Below are 13,279 nucleotides of genomic sequence, written 5' to 3'. Positions count from 1 at the left end.
CAGTGTGCTGGGTGCTCAGTCCTCAGGGTGCTCAGTGCTCAGGGTGATGGGTGCTCAATGCTCGGGGTGCTCGGTGCTCAGTACTCAGGGTGCTGAGTGCTCAGTACTCAGGGTGCTGGGTGCTCAGTACTCATGGTGCTGGGTGCTCAGTTCTCGGGGTGCTGGGTGCTCAGTACTCAGCGTGCTGCGTGCTCAGTACTCAGGGTGCTGGGTGCTCAATACTCAGTGCTCGGGGTCCTGGGTGCTGAGTGCTCAGGGTGCTGGGTGCTCAGTGCTCTGGGTGCTGGGTGCTCAGTACTCAGGGTGCTGGGTGCTCAGTACTCAGGATGCTGGGTGCTCAGTGCTCAGGGTGGTGGGTGCTCAGTACTCAGGGTTCTAGGTGCTCAGTACTCAGGGTGCTCGGTGCTCAGTACTCAGGGTGCTGGGTGCTCAGTGCGCAGGGTGCTGGGTACTCAGTACTCAGGGTGCTGGGTGCTCAGTACTCAGGGTGCTGGTTGCTCAGTACTCAGGGTGCTGGGTGCTCAGTGCTCAGGGTGCTGGGTGCTCAATACTCAGGGTGCTGGGTGCTCAGTGCTCAGGGTGATCGGTGCTCAGTACTCAGGGTGCTCAGTACTCAGGGTGCTGGGTGCCCAGTTCTCAGGGTGCTGGGTGCTCAGTACTCAGGGTGCTGGGTGCTCAGTGCTCGGGGTGCTGGGTGCTCAGTGCTCAGGGTGATCGGTGCTCCGTACTCAGGGTGCTGGGTGCTCAGTGCTCAGGGTGCTGGGTGCTCAGTCCTCAGGGTGCTCAGTGCTCAGGGTGCTGGGTGCTCAGTGCTGGGGGGGCTCGGTGCTCAGTACTCAGGGTGCTGACTGCTCAGTACTCAGGGTGCTGGGTGCTCAGTACTCATGGTGCTGGGTGCTCAGTACTCAGGGGACTGGGTGCTCAGTGCTCAGGGTGCTGGGTGCTCAGTGCTCAAGGCGCTGGGTGCTCAGTGCTCGGGGTGCTGGGTGCTCAGTGCTCGGGGTGCTGGGTGGTCAGTGCTCAGTGCTCAAGGTGCTGGGTGCTCAGTGCTCAGTGCTCAGGGTGCTGGGTGCTCAGTACTCAGGGTGCTGGGTGCTCAGTACTCAGGGTGCTGGGTGCTCAGTTCTCAGGGTGCTGGGTGCTCAGTACTCTGGGTGTTGGGTGCTCAGTACTCAGGGTGCTGGGTGCTCAGTTCTCGGGGTGCTGGGTGCTCAGTGCTCAGGGTCCTGGGTGCTCAGTGCTCGGGGTGCTCGGTGCTCAGTACTAAAGGTGCTGGGTGCTCAGTGCTCAGGGTGCTGGGTGCTCAGTCCTCGGGGTGCTCCGTGCTCAGTGCTCAGGGTGCTGGGTGCTCAGTACTCAGGGTGCTGGGTGCTCAGTGCTCGGGGTGCTCGGTGCTCAGTACTCAAGGTGCTGGGTGCTCAGTGCTCAGGGTGCTGGGTGCTCAGTCCTCGGGGTGCTCCGTGCTCAGTGATCAGGGTGCTGGGTGCTCAGTACTCAGGGTGCTCGGTGTTCAGTACTCAGGGTTCTCAGTGCTCAGTACTCAGGGTGCTGGGTGCTCAGTGCTCAGGGTGCTGGGTGCTCAGTACTCAGGGTGCTCAGTGCTCAGTACTCGGGGTGCTTGTTGCTCAGCACTCAGGTTGCTCAGTGCTCAGTGCTCGGGGTGCTGGGTGCTCAGTACTCAGGGTGCTCGGTGCTCAGTACTAAGGGTGCTCAGTGCTCAGTACTCAGGTTGCTCAGTGCTCAGTGCTTGGGGTGCTGGGTGCTCAGTACTCAGGGTGCTGGGTGCTCAGTACTCAGGGTGCTGGGTGCTCAGTGCTCAGTACTCAGCGTGCTGGGTGCTCAGTGCTCGGGATGCTGGGTCCTCAGTGCTCAGGGTGCTGGGTGCTCAGTACTCAGGGTGCTGGGTGCTCAGTGCTCGGGGTGCTGGGTCCTCAGTGCTCAGGGTGCTCAGTGCTCAGTGGTCGGGGTGCTGGGTGCTCAGTGCTCGGGGTGCTGGGTGCTCAGTGCTCACGGTGCTGGTTGCTCAGTACTCTGTGTGCTCAGTGCTCAGGGTGCTGGGTGCTCAGAACTCAGGGTGCTCGGTGCTCAGTACTCATGGTGCTGGGTGCTCATTCTCGGGGTACTGGGTGCTCAGTACTCAGGTTGCTCAGTACTCTGGGTGCTCGGGGCTCTGTACTCATTGTGCTGGGTGCTCAGTACTCAGGGTGCTGGGTGCTCAGAACTCAGGGTGCTTGGTGCTCAGTACTCAGGGTGCTGGGTGCTCAGTGCTCAGGGTGCTCGGTGCTCAGTACTCATGGTGCTGGGTGCTCATTCTCGGGGTACTGGGTGCTCAGTACTCAGGTTGCTCAGTACTCTGCGTGCTCGGGGCTCAGTACTCATGGTGCTGGGTGCTCAGTACTCAGGGTGCTCGGTGCTCAGTTCTCAGGGTGCTCGGTGCTCAGTGTTTGGGGTGCTGGGTGCTCAGTACTCAGGGTGCTTGGTGCTCAGTGCTCAGGGTGCTGGCTGCTCAGTGCTCAGTGTGCTGGGTGCTCAGTACTCAGTGCTCAGGATGCTGGGTTCTCAGTGCTCAGGGTGCTGGGTGCTCAGTGCTCAGGGTGGTCAGTGCCCAGTGCTCAGTACTCAGGGTGCTTGGTGCTCAGTACTCAGGGTGCTGGGTGCTCAGTGCTCGGGTTACCCGGTGCTCAGTGCTCGGGTTGCTCGGTGCTCAGTACTCAAGGTGCTGAGTGCTCAGTGCTCAGGTTGCTGGGTGCTCAGTGCTCAGGGTGCTGGGTGCTCAGTGCTCAGCGTGCTTGATGCTCAGTACTCAGGGTGTTGGGTGCTCAGTGCTCAGGGTGCTGGGTGCTCAGTGCTCGGGGTGCTGGGTGCTCATTACTCAGGGGGCTGGGTGCTCAGTACTCAGGGAGCTGGGTGCTTAGTACTCGGGGTGCTGGGTGCTCAGTGCCCAGTGCTCAGGATGCTGGGTGCTCAGTGCTCGGGCTGCTGGGTGCTCAGTGCTCAGGGTGTTGGGTGCTAAGTACTCAGGGTGCTGGGTTCTCAGTACTCAGGGTGCTGGGTGCACAGTGCTAGGGGTGCTGGGTCCTCAGTGCTCGGGGTCTGGGTGCTCAGTACTCAGGGTGCTGGGTGCTCAGTACTCAGGGTGCTGGGTGCTCAGTGCTCAGGGTGCTGGGTGCTCAGTGCTCTGGGTGCTGGGTGCTCAGTGCTCAGGGTGCTGGGTGCTCAGTGCTCAGGGTGCTGGGTGCTCAGTGATCGGGGTGATGGGTGCTGAGTGCTCAGGGTGCTGGGTGCTCAGTGCTCGGGGTGCTCGGTGCTCAGTGCTCAGGGTCCTGGGTGCTCAGTACTCAGGGTGCTGGGTGCTTAGGACTCAGGGTGCTCAGTGCTCAGTACACAGGGTGCTGGGTGCTCAGTGCTCAGGGTGCTGGGTGCTCAGTCCTTGGGGTGCTCCGTGCTCGGTGCTCAGGGTGCTGGGTGCTCAGTACTCAGGGTGCTCGGTGTTCAGTACTCAGGGTTCTCAGTGCTCACTACTCAGGGTGCTGGGTGCTCAGTGCTCAGGGTGCTGGGTGCTCAGTACTCAGGGTGCTCAGTGCTCAGTACTCGGGGTGCTTGTTGCTCAGCACTCAGGTTGCTCAGTGCTCTGTACTCGGGGTGCTGTGTGCTCAGTACTCAGGGTGCTCGGTGCTCAGTACTAAGGGTGCTCAGTGCTCAGTACTCAGGTTGCTCAGTGCTCAGTGCTTGGGGTGCTGGGTGCTCAGTACTCAGGGTGCTGGGTGCTCAGTACTCAGGGTGCTGGGTTCTCAGTGCTCAGTACTCAGCGTGCTGGGTGCTCAGTGCTCGGGATGCTGGGTTCTCAGTGCTCAGGGTGCTGGGTGCTCAGTACTCAGGGTGCTGGGTGCTCAGTGCTCGGGGTGCTGGGTCCTCAGTGCTCAGGGTGCTCAGTGCTCAGTGGTCGGGTGCTGGGTGCTCAGTGCTCGGGGTGCTGGGTGCTCAGTGCTCATGGTGCTGGTTGCTCAGTACTCTGTGTGCTCAGTGCTCAGGGTGCTGGGTGCACAGAACTCAGGGTGCTCGGTGCTCAGTACTCATGGTGCTGGGTGCTCATTCTCGGGGTACTGGGTGCTCAGTACTCAGGTTGCTCAGTACTCTGGGTGCTCGGAGCTCAGTACTCATGGTGCTGGGTGCTCAGTACTCAGGGTGCTGGGTGCTCAGAACTCAGGGTGCTTGGTGCTCAGTACTCAGGGTGCTGGGTGCTCAGTGCTCAGGGTGCTCGGTGCTCAGTACTCATGGTGCTGGGTGCTCATTCTCGGGGTACTGGCTGCTCAGTACTCAGGTTGCTCAGTACTCTGGGTGCTCGGGGCTCAGTACTCATGGTGCTGGGTGCTGAGTACTCAGGGTGCTCGGTGCTCAGTTCTCAGGGTGCTCGGTGCTCAGTGTTTGGGGTGCTGGGTGCTCAGTAGTCAGGGTGCTTGGTGCTCAGTGCTCAGGGTGCTGGCTGCTCAGTGCTCAGGGTGCTGGGTGCTCAGTACTCAGTGCTCAGGATGCTGGGTGCTCAGTGCTCAGGGTGCTGGGTGCTCAGTGCTCAGGGTGGTCAGTGCTCAGTGCTCAGTACTCAGGGTGCTTGGTGCTCAGTGCTCAGGGTGCTGGGTGCTCAGTACTCAGTACTCAGGGTGCTTGGTGCTCAGTACTCATGGTGCTGGGTGCTCAGTACTCAGGGTGCTCGGTGCTCAGTACTCAAGGTGCTGAGTGCTCAGTGCTCAGGGTGCTGGGTGCTCAGTGCTCAGGGTGCTGGGTGCTCAGTGCTCAGCGTGCTTGATGCTCAGTACTCAGGGTGTTGGGTGCTCAGTGCTCAGGGTGCTGGGTGCTCAGTGCTCGGTGTGCTGGGTGCTCATTACTCAGGGTGCTGGGTGCTCAGTACTCAGGGTGCTGGGTGCTTAGTACTCGGGGTGCTGGGTGCTCAGTGCCCAGTGCTCAGGATGCTGGGTGCTCAGTGCTCGGGCTGCTGGGTGCTCAGTGCTCAGGGTGCTGGGTGCTCAGTACTCAGGGTGCTGGGTTCTCAGTACTCAGGGTGCTGGGTGCACAGTGCTAGCGGTGCTGGGTCCTCAGTGCTCGGGGTCTGGGTGCTCAGTACTCAGGGTGCTGGGTGCTCAGTACTCAGGGTGCTGGGTGCTCAGTGCTCAGGGTGCTGGGTGCTCAGTGCTCTGGGTGCTGGGTGCTCAGTGCTCAGGGTGCTGGGTGCTCAGTGCTCAGGGTGCTGGGTGGTCAGTGATCGGGGTGATGGGTGCTGAGTTCTCAGGGTGCTGGGTGCTCAGTGCTCGGGGTGCTCGGTGCTCAGTGCTCAGGGTCCTGGGTGCTCAGTACTCAGGGTGCTGGGTGCTTAGTACTCAGGGTGCTCAGTGCTCAGTACACAGGGTGCTGGGTGCTCAGTGCTAGGGGTGCTGGGTGCTCAGTGCTCAGTACTCAGGGTGCTGTGTGCTCAGTGCTCAGGGTGCTGAGTGCTCAGTACTCAGCGTGCTGGGTGCTCAGTACTCAGGGTGCTGGGTGCTCAGTGCTCAGGGTGCTGGGTGCTCCGTGCTCAGGGTGCTGGGTGCTCAGTGCTCAGGGTGCTGGGTGCTCAGTACTCAGCGTGCTGGGTGCTCAGTACTCAGGGTGCAGGGTGCTCAGTGCTCAGGGTGCTGAGTGCTCAGTACTCACCGTGCTGGGTGCTCAGTACTCAGGGTGCTGGGTGCTCAGTGCTCAGGGTGCTGGGTGCTCAGTACTCAGGGTGCTGGGTGCTCAGTGCTCAGTGTGCTGGGTGCTCAGTGCTCAGGGTGCTGGGTGCTCAGTGCTCGGGGAGCTCGGTGCTCAGTACTCAGGGTGCTGGGTGCTCAGTACTCAGTGCTCGGGGTCCTGGGTGCTCCGTGCTCGGGGTGCTGGGTGCTCAGTACTCAGGGTGCTGGGTGCTCATTCTCGGGGTGCTGGGTGCTCAGTGCTCGGTGTGCTGGGTGCTCAGTGCTCAGGGTGCTGGGGTCTCAGTACTCAGGGTGCTGCGTGCTCAGTACTCAGGGTGCTCGGTTCTCAGTACTCAGGGTGCTGGGTGCTCATTCTCGGGGTGCTGGGTGCTCAGTGCTCGGGTTGCTGGGTGCTCAGTACTCAGGGTGCTGGGGGCTCAGTACTCAGGGTGCTGGGTGCTCAGTACTCAGGGTGATCTGTTCTCAGTACTCAGGGTGCTGGGTGCTCAGTGCTCGGGGTGCTGGGTGCTCAGTACACGGTGTGCTCAGTACTCAGGGTACTGGGTGCTCAGTACTCAGGGTGCTGGGTGCTCAGTGCTCGGGGTGCTCGGTGCTCAGTACTCGGGGTGCTGGGTGCTCAGTACTCGGGGTGCTGGGTGCTCAGTGCTCAGGGTGCTGGGTGCTCAGTGCTCGGGGTGCTGGGTGCTCAGTGCTGAGGGTGCTGGCTGCTCAGTGCTCAGGGTGCTGGGTGCTCAGTACTCAGGGTGTTAGGTGCTCAGTACTCAGGGTGCTGGGTGCTCAGTACTCAGGGTGCTGGGTGCTCAGTTCTCAGGGTCCTCGGTGCTCAGAACTCCGGGTGATCAGTGCTCAGTACTCAGCGTGCTTTGTGCTCAGTGCTCAGGGTGCTGGGTGCTCAGTACTCAGGGTGCTGGGTGCTCAGTACTCAGGGTGCTGGGTGCTCAGTACTCAGGGTGCTGGGTGCTCAGTGCTCGGGGTGCTCTGTGATCAGTACTCAGGGTGCTGGGTGCTCAGTGCTCAGGGTGCTGAGTACTCAGTACTCAGGGTGCTGGGTGCTCAGTGCTCAGGGTGCTGGGTGCTCAGTGCTCAGGGTGCTGGGTGCTCAGTGCTCGGGGTGCTGGGTGCTCAGTACTCAGGGTGCTGGGTGCTCAGTACTCAGGGTGCTGGGTGCTCAGTGCTCGGGGTGCTCTGTGATCAGTACTCAGGGTGCTCGGTGCTCAGTGCTCAGGGTGCTGAGTACTCAGTACTCAGGGTGCTGGGTGCTCAGTGCTCAGGGTGCTGGGTGCTCAGTGCTCAGGGTGCTGGGTGCTCAGTGCTCGGGGTGCTGGGTGCTCAGAGCTCGGGGTGCTGGGTGCTCAGTGCTCGGGGTGCTGGGTGCTCAGTGCTCAGGGTGCTGGGTGCTCAGTACTCAGGGTGCTGGGGGCTCAGTACTCAGGGTGCTGGGTGCTCAGTGTTCAGGGTGCTGGGTGCTCAGTCCTCAGGGTGCTGGGTGCTCAGTACTCAGGGTGTTCGGTGCTCAGTACTCAGGGTGCTCAGTGCTCAGTACTCAGGGTGCTGGTTGCTCAGTGCTCGGGGTGCTCGGTGCTCAGTACTCAGGGTGCTGGGTGCTCAGTACTCAGGGTGCTGGGTGCTCAGTACTCAGGGTGCTGGGTGCTCAGTACTCAGGGTGCTGGGTGCTCAGTACTCAGGGTGCTGGGTGCTCAGTGCTCAGGGTGCTGGGTGCTCAGTACTCAGGGTGCTTGGTGCTCAGTACTTAGTGTGCTCGGTGCTCAGTACTCAGGGTGCTGGGTGCTCAGTGCTCAGGGTGCTTTGTACTCAGTACTCAGGGTTCTGGGTGCTCAGTACTCAGGGTGCTGGGTGCTCAGTGCTCAGGGTGCTGGGTGCTCAGTGATCGGGGTGATGGGTGCTGAGTGCTCAGGGTGCTGGGTGCTCAGTGCTCGGGGTGCTCAGTGCTCAGTGCTCAGGGTCCTGGGTGCTCAGTACTCAGGGTGCTGGGTGCTTAGTACTCAGGGTGCTCAGTGCTCAGTACACAGGGTGCTGGGTGCACAGTGCTAGGGGTGCTGGGTGCTCAGTGCTCAGTACTCAGGGTGCTGGGTGCTCAGTGCTCAGGGTGCTGAGTGCTCAGTACTCAGCGTGCTGGGTGCTCAGTACTCAGGGTGCTGGGTGCTCAGTGCTCAGGGTGCTGGGTGCTCCGTGCTCAGGGTGCTGGGTGCTCAGTGCTCAGGGTGCTGGGTGCTCAGTACTCAGCGTGCTGGGTGCTCAGTACTCAGGGTGCAGGGTGCTCAGTGCTCAGGGTGCTGAGTGCTCAGTACTCAGCGTGCTGGGTGCTCAGTACTCAGGGTGCTGGGTGCTCAGTGCTCAGGGTGCTGGGTGCTCAGTACTCAGGGTGCTGGGTGCTCAGTGCTCAGTGTGCTGGGTGCTCAGTGCTCAGGGTGCTGGGTGCTCAGTGCTCGGGGAGCTCGGTGCTCAGTACTCAGGGTGCTGGGTGCTCAGTACTCAGTGCTCGGGGTCCTGGGTGCTCCGTCTTCGGGGTGCTGGGTGCTCAGTACTCAGGGTGCTGGGTGCTCATTCTCGGGGTGCTGGGTGCTCAGTGCTCGGTGTGCTGGGTGCTCAGTGCTCAGGGTGCTGGGGGCTCAGCTCTCAGTGCTCGGGGTCCTGGGTGCTCCGTCCTCGGGGTGCTGGGTGCTCAGTACTCAGGGTGCTGGGTGCTCATTCTCGGGGTGCTGGGTGCTCAGTACTCAGGGTGCTCGGTTCTCAGTACTCAGGGTGCTGGGTGCTCATTCTCGGGGTGCTGGGTGCTCAGTGCTCGGGTTGCTGGGTGCTCAGTACTCAGGGTGCTGGGGGCTCAGTACTCAGGGTGCTGGGTGCTCAGTACTCAGGGTGATCTGTTCTCAGTACTCAGGGTGCTGGGTGCTCAGTGCTCGGGGTGCTGGGTGCTCAGTACACGGTGTGCTCAGTACTCAGGGTACTGGGTGCTCAGTACTCAGGGTGCTGGGTGCTCAGTGCTCGGGGTGCTCGGTGCTCAGTACTCGGGGTGCTGGGTGCTCAGTACTCGGGGTGCTGGGTGCTCAGTGCTCAGGGTGCTGGGTGCTCAGTGCTCGGGGTGCTGGGTGCTCAGTGCTGAGGGTGCTGGCTGCTCAGTGCTCAGGGTGCTGGGTGCTCAGTACTCAGGGTGTTAGGTGCTCAGTACTCAGGGTGCTGGGTGCTCAGTACTCAGCGTGCTGGGTGCTCAGTACTCAGCGTGCTGGGTGCTCAGTTCTCAGGGTCCTCGGTGCTCAGTACTCCGGGTGCTCAGTGCTCAGTACTCAGCGTGCTTTGTGCTCAGTGCTCAGGGTGCTGGGTGCTCAGTACTCAGGGTGCTGGGTGCTCAGTACTCAGGGTGCTGGGTGCTCAGTACTCAGGGTGCTGGGTGCTCAGTGCTCGGGGTGCTCTGTGATCAGTACTCAGGGTGCTGTGTGCTCAGTGCTCAGGGTGCTGAGTACTCAGTACTCAGGGTGCTGGGTGCTCAGTGCTCAGGGTGCTGGGTGCTCAGTGCTCAGGGTGCTGGGTGCTCAGTGCTCGGGGTGCTGGGTGCTCAGAGCTCGGGGTGCTGGGTGCTCAGTGCTCGGGGTGCTGGCTGCTCAGTGCTCAGGGTGCTGGGTGCTCAGTACTCAGGGTGCTGGGGGCTCAGTACTCAGGGTGCTGGGTGCTCAGTGTTCAGGGTGCTGGGTGCTCAGTCCTCAGGGTGCTGGGTGCTCAGTACTCAGGGTGTTCGGTGCTCAGTACTCAGGGTGCTCAGTGCTCAGTACTCAGGGTGCTGGTTGCTCAGTGCTCAGGGTGCTCGGTGCTCAGTACTCAGGGTGCTGGGTGCTCAGTACTCAGGGTGCTGGGTGCTCAGTACTCAGGGTGCTGGGTGCTCAGTACTCAGGGTGCTGGGTGCTCAGTACTCAGGGTGCTGGGTGCTCAGTGCTCAGGGTGCTGGGTGCTCAGTACTCAGGGTGCTTGGTGCTCAGTACTTAGTGTGCTCGGTGCTCAGTACTCAGGGTGCTGGGTGCTCAGTGCTCAGGGTGCTTTGTACTCAGTACTCAGGGTTCTGGGTGCTCAGTACTCAGGGTGCTGGGTGCTCAGTGCTCAGGGTGCTGGGTGCTCAGTGATCGGGGTGATGGGTGCTGAGTGCTCAGGGTGCTGGGTGCTCAGTGCTCGGGGTGCTCAGTGCTCAGTGCTCAGGGTCCTGGGTGCTCAGTACTCAGGGTGCTGGGTGCTTAGTACTCAGGGTGCTCAGTGCTCAGTACACAGGGTGCTGGGTGCTCAGTGCTAGGGGTGCTGGGTGCTCAGTGCTCAGTACTCATGGTGCTGGGTGCTCAGTGCTCAGGGTGCTGAGTGCTCAGTACTCAGCGTGCTGGGTGCTCAGTACTCAGGGTGCTGGGTGCTCAGTGCTCAGGGTGCTGGGTGCTCCGTGCTCAGGGTGCTGGGTGCTCAGTGCTCAGGGTGCTGGGTGCTCAGTACTCAGCGTGCTGGGTGCTCAGTACTCAGGGTGCAGGGTGCTCAGTGCTCAGGGTGCTGAGTGCTCAGTACTCAGCGTGCTGGGTGCTCAGTACTCAGGGTGCTGGGTGCTCAGTGCTCAGGGTGCTGGGTGCTCAGTACTCAGGGTGCTGGGTGCTCAGTGCTCAGTGTGCTGGGTGCTCAGTGCTCAGGGTGCTGGGTGCTCAGTGCTCGGGGAGCTCGGTGCTCAGTACTCAGGGTGCTGGGTGCTCAGTACTCAGTGCTCGGGGTCCTGGGTGCTCCGTCCTCGGGGTGCTGGGTGCTCAGTACTCAGGGTGCTGGGTGCTCATTCTCGGGGTGCTGGGTGCTCAGTGCTCGGTGTGCTGGGTGCTCAGTGCTCAGGGTGCTGGGGGCTCAGCTCTCAGTGCTCGGGGTCCTGGGTGCTCCGTCCTCGGGGTGCTGGGTGCTCAGTACTCAGGGTGCTGGGTGCTCATTCTCGGGGTGCTGGGTGCTCAGTACTCAGGGTGCTCGGTTCTCAGTACTCAGGGTGCTGGGTGCTCATTCTCGGGGTGCTGGGTGCTCAGTGCTCTGGTTGCTGGGTGCTCAGTACTCAGGGTGCTGGGGGCTCAGTACTCAGGGTGCTGGGTGCTCAGTACTCAGGGTGATCTGTTCTCAGTACTCAGGGTGCTGGGTGCTCAGTGCTCGGGGTGCTGGGTGCTCAGTACACGGTGTGCTCAGTACTCAGGGTACTGGGTGCTCAGTACTCAGGGTGCTGGGTGCTCAGTGCTCGGGGTGCTCGGTGCTCAGTACTCGGGGTGCTGGGTGCTCAGTACTCGGGGTGCTGGGTGCTCAGTGCTCAGGGTGCTGGGTGCTCAGTGCTCGGGGTGCTGGGTGCTCAGTGCTGAGGGTGCTGGCTGCTCAGTGCTCAGGGTGCTGGGTGCTCAGTACTCAGGGTGTTAGGTGCTCAGTACTCAGGGTGCTGGGTGCTCAGTACTCAGCGTGCTGGGTGCTCAGTACTCAGCGTGCTGGGTGCTCAGTTCTCAGGGTCCTCGGTGCTCAGTACTCCGGGTGCTCAGTGCTCAGTACTCAGCGTGCTTTGTGCTCAGTGCTCAGGGTGCTGGGTGCTCAGTACTCAGGGTGCTGGGTGCTCAGTACTCAGGGTGCTGGGTGCTCAGTACTCAGGGTGCTGGGTGCTCAGTGCTCGGGGTGCTCTGTGATCAGTACTCAGGGTGCTGTGTGCTCAGAGCTCAGGGTGCTGAGTACTCAGTACTCAGGGTGCTGGGTGCTCAGTGCTCAGGGTGCTGGGTGCTCAGTGCTCAGGGTGCTGGGTGCTCAGTGCTCGGGGTGCTGGGTGCTCAGTGCTCAGGGTGCTGGGTGCTCAGTGCTCGGGGTGCTGGGTGCTCAGTGCTCAGGGTGCTGGGTGCTCAGTACTCAGGGTGCTGGGGGCTCAGTACTCAGGGTGCTTTGTGCTCAGTGTTCAGGGTGCTGGGTGCTCAGTCCTCAGGGTGCTGGGTGCTCAGTACTCAGGGTGTTCGGTGCTCAGTACTCAGGGTGCTCAGTGCTCAGTACTCAGGGTGCTGGTTGCTCAGTGCTCGGGGTGCTCGGTGCTCAGTACTCAGGGTGCTGGGTGCTCAGTACTCAGGGTGCTGGGTGCTCAGTACTCAGGGTGCTGGGTGCTCAGTACTCAGGGTGCTGGGTGCTCAGTACTCAGGGTGCTGGGTTCTCAGTACTCAGGGTGCTGGGGGCTCAGTACTCAGGGTGCTGCGTGCTCAGTACTCAGGGTGCTCGGTTCTCAGTACTCAGGGTGCTGGGTGCTCATTCTCGGGGTGCTGGGTGCTCAGTGCTCGGGTTGCTGGGTGCTCAGTACTCAGGGTGCTGGGGGCTCAGTACTCAGGGTGCTGGGTGCTCAGTACTCAGGGTGATCTGTTCTCAGTACTCAGGGTGCTGGGTGCTCAGTGCTCGGGGTGCTGGGTGCCCAGTACACGGTGTGCTCAGTACTCAGGGTACTGGGTGCTCAGTACTCAGGGTGCTGGGTGCTCAGTGCTCGGGGTGCTCGGTGTTCAGTACTCGGGGTGCTGGGTGCTCAGTACTCGGGGTGCTGGGTGCTCAGTGCTCAGGGTGCTGGGTGCTCAGTGCTCGGGGTGCTGGGTGCTCAGTGCTGAGGGTGCTGGCTGCTCAGTGCTCAGGGTGCTGGGTGCTCAGTACTCAGGGTGTTAGGTGCTCAGTACTCAGGGTGCTGGGTGCTCAGTACTCAGGGTGCTGGGTGCTCAGTACTCAGCCTGCTGGGTGCTCAGTTCTCAGGGTCCTCTGTGCTCAGTACTCCGGGTGCTCAGTGCTCAGTACTCAGCGTGCTTTGTGCTCAGTGCTCAGGGTGCTGGGTGCTCAGTACTCAGGGTGCTGGGTGCTCAGTACTCAGGGTGCTGGGTGCTCATTACTCAGGGTGCTGGGTGCTCAGTGCTCGGGGTGCTCTGTGATCAGTACTCAGGGTGCTGGGTGCTCAGTGCTCAGGGTGCTGAGTACTCAGTACTCAGGGTGCTGGGTGCTCAGTGCTCAGGGTGCTGGGTGCTCAGTGCTCAGGGTGCTGGGTGCTCAGTGCTCGGGGTGCTGGGTGCTCAGTGCTCGGGGTGCTGGGTGCTCAGTGCTCGGGGTGCTGGGTGCGCAGTGCTCGGGGTGCTGGGTGCTCAGTACTCAGGGTGCTGGGGGCTCAGTACTCAGGGTGCTGGGTGCTCAGTGTTCAGGGTGCTGGGTGCTCAGTCCTCAGGGTGCTGGGTGCTCAGTACTCAGGGTGTTCGGTGCTCAGTACTCAGGGTGCTCAGTGCTCAGTACTCAGGGTGCTGGTTGCTCAGTGCTCAGGGTGCTCGGTGCTCAGTACTCAGGGTGCTGGGTGCTCAGTACTCAGGGTGCTGGGTGCTCAGTACTCAGGGTGCTGGGTGCTCAGTACTCAGGGTGCTGGGTGCTCAGTACTCAGGGTGCTGGGTGCTCAGTGCTCAGGGTGCTGGGTGCTCAGTTCTCAGGGTGCTTGGTGCTCAGTACTTAGTGTGCTCGGTGCTCAGTACTCAGGGTGGTGGGTGCTCAGTGCTCAGGGTGCTTTGTACTCAGTA

This window comes from Microtus oregoni, unplaced genomic scaffold (genome assembly GCF_018167655.1).
Source record: "Microtus oregoni isolate MIOR12 unplaced genomic scaffold, Mior012 000066F_ref0000041, whole genome shotgun sequence".
Lineage (NCBI taxonomy): Eukaryota > Metazoa > Chordata > Mammalia > Rodentia > Cricetidae > Microtus > Microtus oregoni.
The sequence above is the reverse complement of the archived record's forward strand: the minus strand, read 5'-3'. Positions refer to the sequence as shown.